Source organism: Meles meles, chromosome 2, assembly GCF_922984935.1.
Source record: "Meles meles chromosome 2, mMelMel3.1 paternal haplotype, whole genome shotgun sequence".
NCBI lineage: Eukaryota > Metazoa > Chordata > Mammalia > Carnivora > Mustelidae > Meles > Meles meles.
Window position 1 is genome coordinate 136410039 of NC_060067.1, and position 4958 is coordinate 136414996.

The following is a 4958-nucleotide window of genomic DNA, read 5'->3' on the forward strand; positions in this document are numbered from 1 at the left end:
TCATAGGTTTGATGCACTGTGATTTTCTAATACACCTTAATATAAGCACATAACAATTAAAATACCATATAAATCTTCTCAAATACCAGCAAAGAAAATCATCCCATCCTTTAGAACACACAGGATAAGTTGCTTCCAATTCTAAAACTCTATATGTCTATGTTGTTTAGCCAAAATCTTTCTTGGAAAATTGAGCCCCAAAGATGTTCTAAGTAATTTGTCTAAGGTTTAGCTTAGACCAAGCATAGTGTCAAGATCTAGTAACTCAGAAATACAAATTCTCGAGCCTTCTAAATCAGAAATTCTGAAGGTACAAGGGAACAATCTATATTTTAAGAAACATTCCATGTGAATTTGAATCCCCTACCTAAAGTTTGAAAGCACTGCTTTGGGCCACGCACAGATTTTTTTAGCACAGAGACTGAGGCAATTAGAAGAATCAGCTGAGATCATTTCCAAGTCAATGCTCTTACATCTAATAACATCTGTTACTCTTTTTTATAATCCAGATCCATACTGTGACTATTAGAGCTCATGCTCAGTTCATTGACAACCATTAAATAAATCAATTGAGGATGAAGATGCATTAGTGGTTTTCTAGATCTCTTGCATACCATTTCTCAAATTCCAGTCTTTCTCATGCCACAGTTACTACCTTCATAATTCCACTCTCACTGCATACATATATTGTACACAGTATATGTACATATTATGTACAGATATTGTTTACTTAAAGTTTTTCTTTAAATAAATTCCTTTTTTTTTACTTTGATAAATTAAGGGACACATGTATACTACTACCATCACCAGAAAGTCAGTATCACTTGCTGTGAGTAAAAGCTAACTACAAAGGCAAATGCGGTGTTAGATTCTATCCTTGTTTGTCAAAAGTTCTGCTCTTAAGAACTGTATTCCTCTGGGAGCACTCTGGTGACTCATTTGGTTCAGCATCCAGCTCTTGGTTTTGACTCACATCATAATCTCATGAGTCATGAGATCATCCCCCATGTGGGGCTCTAAGCTTATCCAGGAGTTTGCTTAAAGATTCTATCCCTCAGCTCCTCCCCCCACTCACATGCTCACACACACACTCTCTCTCTCAAATAAATAAACCTTAAAAAAAAAAAAAGAACTGTATTCCTCTATTAACAAGGGTGGTTACCCTGTATTAGAACAATATTCAAATTTTGTACCTAACTTGATTAAAGCATTAAATGGACATGAAGTTTTCATCATGTGATATGGGATTAGTTAACAGTATGAGTATGAGCCCCCAAAATAATTGCATTCCAGCAGTGGTTCATACGCCATACTTCAGAAAATTCTGGCTTAAACCATATGTATAGACAGATAAACCCCGAGAATGCACAGATCTAGAATAGGAAAGTACTTTAAACTTTAAAGTACTATAAAACTTTCATATTTAAGTAGTAAACAAAAGCAGAGCAAATAATGGTAACTAGAACACCATGTCAGGACTGAACTGAGAAGGAAGACCTAAAAGGGCTGGAGAAAAATGGACACAAGAATTCTAGTGAACCAGGGAAAAGCAATTTAGGAAAAGAAAGCACCAGCAAAAATGAATGACCTAGCACAAAGATCTTCTGTCTAACCAACCCTAAACACAATGACATAAATAACTTTATTTTATGAAAGTTCATGCATATAAAAGTAGCACCAATGGAACAGGAATGTTAAGCAACTCCTGAAAGAGATAATTCCTTTTCCTTTCTCTCTCCTCCAGCTGTGGAAGATGCCCAGAGGGAAGAAGGTGCAGGGGAAGAAGGTGGCCCTGGACCCTGCTGCCATGAAGAAACAAGAGACCAAAATTGCGGTCCGTCCTCAGTTTGAAGAAAGGCCCCAAAACTTTTGCATTGGACAAGACATGCAGCCCAAATGAACCTCTCTCACTTTGTCAAATGTCCCCTCTGCATCTGGTTACAGCAACAAAGGACTATTCTCTATAAACATCTGACAGTTCCTGCTGTGATTAACCAATTCTCACACACCTTGGACTACCAAACAGCTACTCTACTCCTTAAGCTAGTCTACAAATACAGACCAGAGACAAAGCAAGAGAAGAAGCAGAAGAAAGTTATCGGCAAAAAGGATGTCCCCACTAAAACAGCACCTATTCTTAAAGCTGGGATTATTTCTATCACCAACTTCGTGGAAAAGAAGAAGACTCAGCTGCACATGATGTGGATCCCAGTGAGCTGATTGTCTTCCTGTCTGCCCTGTGCTTTAAGATGAGTTTCCCTACTGCATTAGCTACAGAAAGGTTAGGCTGGGATGTCTGGTCCACAGGATATCTGCACCAATGTCCCCCTCACACAGGTGAACAGAGGAGCTCTGGCTAAGCCAGGTGGACTATAAGGACCAATGACAATGGTCTGTTGTCATGAGGGAAGGCAACATCCTTGGTCCAAAGTCAATGTCTTGCATTGCCAAACTGAAAAAGGCAAAGGCTAAAGAACTGGACACCAAACTGGGCTAAGTGTAAAGCTGTTGAGTTTTCCATGCATAAAAGTAATAAAAGTTCTTTTTCAGCTAGTGTTTAAAAAAAAAAAAAAAAGGAGGGAGAGGCAAGAAGGCAGAGGATAGCAGACTGAAATGACATCAGGTCACAGGAGTTCAGCTAGATAGTTATCAAACCACTCCAAACACCTACAAACTCAAAAAGGGATTGAAGAGAAGAAGAGCAGCAGTTTTAGAAACAGAAAATTGACCACTTTCTGAAAGGTAGAATGTGTGGAGAAGTTAATCCAAGGTGAAGGGACTATAGACTGCGGGGGGAGGGTCCAGCTCCCGGCAAGTGGCAGGGCAACGGAGCACAAAATCAGAACTTTTAGAAGTCTGCTCCACTGAGGGACGTCGCTCCAGAGGCTAAGCAGGGGTGGAGCCCTCGCAGGGACATGTGGTCACTGAAAGATCGGGGTCACTGAAAGATCGGGGGTGTCTGAGTGTGGCAGAGCTCCCAGGTATTGGAGCAGAGAAGCTGACTACAGAGATGAAGCTGAGGAGTGAGCTCTCAGCTTGTGGTTACCTTAAACAGTGATCCACAGTTCAGATGGACCACTGGCTCTTCGAACAGGGACCCCACAAGTGGTAGATCCAGGGAGACTCACCTTCCTTCTCTGGAGGCAGGAATCTGCTAGGTTTGGAAACTCCAAATGGGGCTGTGCGCCAGAGACAGAAACACTCAGTCACAGACTAGGTGAGCCCAGAGCATGGCCAGAGACCAGAAAGACAGGAGTGATTGATCCCTTTTCTCTGATGGCACACTGAAGAGTGGGGTCCTGAGCTCTCAGCTCATCCAGGCTGGAGATTGGGAGGCCGCCATATTCATTCCCGTCCTCCAGAATCCTATGGAAAGCATTCAGGGAACAAACACTCATGAGAGAAAACTCAAGCAGATTTCTTAGCCTGGCCCTGCCAAGGGTGAGGCAATCCCACCCTGGGCAAAGACATTTGAGAATCACTACAACAGGCACCTCCCCCAGAAGATCCCAAAGGATATCCAGCCAAGACCAACCTCACTGATCAAGGAGAACTGCAGAACTCCAGAACTAGGTGAAAGCAATGCATAGAATTCATGGCTTTCTCCCCATGATCCTTTAGTCTTGCAAAGTTAAATTAAAATTTTTTAATTTTATTTTTTCTTATTCTATTTTTCTAAATTTTCCTCTTTCCTCTTTTAATGTTTTTTAAATAGTTTAACTCAACAATACCTTTCTTTTAAAAAAATCTCTTTGAACCTTCATTATTATAGTCACATTTTATCCTTCATTGTATTTAACCTTCTTTTTTGTATACATATAGGGTTTTTTTTTCCTAAAAAATTTTGGAATACAATTTCTTCTAATAGACCAAAATATACCCTAAATGTAGCACAGGGCTTTGTTCTAGTCTCCATTCTAAGCACATTCCTTCACCACCTTTTTTTTTTTTCTTCTTCTTTCTTTTTCCAACCAACTTATCAATTCTTTTTTAGAATTTTTTTAAATTTTCATCTTTACAGTCATATTCCATCCCTTCATCGTTCTTAACCTCATTTTGGTATATACATTAGTTTTTCTTTCTTAAAATTTTGGGAGGTAGTTTCTTCTAAGAGACCAAAATCAAGTGGGTGGCTCTATTCTATTCATCAGTCTAATATATATATATATATATATAAAATTTCTTTTTTAGCCCTTTCTTCTCCCTTTGGTTTGGGGTCTCTTCTAATTTGGTTAGCAAACATTTTTCTGGGGTCTTTGCCACCCTTTAGGTATTTTATTCTCTCATTCAAATATTCTTTTTTTTTTTTAAAGATTTATTTATTTGACAGATAGAGATTACAAGTAGGCAGAGAGGCAGGCAGAGAGAGAGAGAGGAGGAAGCAGGCTCCCAGCCAAGCAGAGAGCCCGATGCGGGGCTCGATCCCAGGACCCTGGGATCATGACCCGAGCTGAAGGCAGAGGCTTTAACCCGCTGAGCCACCCAGGTGCCCCGTCATTCAAATATTCTTATCTGGATAAAATGACAAAGAAGAAAACCTCACCACAGAAAAACGAACAAGAGGCAGTACCGACACCTAGGGACCTAAATAATACAGACATTGGTAATATGTCAAATCTAGAGTTCAGAATGACTATTCTCAAGGTGCTAGCTGGACTCAAAAAAGCCATGGAGGGGGGTGCCTGGGTGGCTCAGTGGGTTAAGCCTCTGCCTTCAGCTCAGGTCATGATCCCAGAGTCCTGGGATTGAGCCCCGCATCTGGCTCTCTGCTCAGCAGGGAGTCTGCTCCCCCCCCACCCCTCTTCTGCCTGCCTTGCTGCCTACTTGTGATTTCTGTCAAATAAATAAATAAAATTTTTAACAACAACAACAAAAAAAGCCATGGAGGATATAAGAGAAATGCTGTCTGGAGAAATAAAATCCCTTTCTAGAGAAATAAAAGAACTAAAATCTAACCA

The 4958-nt window shown here is 40.5% G+C and overlaps 1 pseudogene; it reads left to right on the plus strand.

Annotated features, from left to right (window-relative positions):
- Positions 1–1753: 1753 nt before the first annotated feature.
- Positions 1754–2497, plus strand: LOC123937597 (annotated as a pseudogene).
- Positions 2498–4958: the final 2461 nt, after the last annotated feature.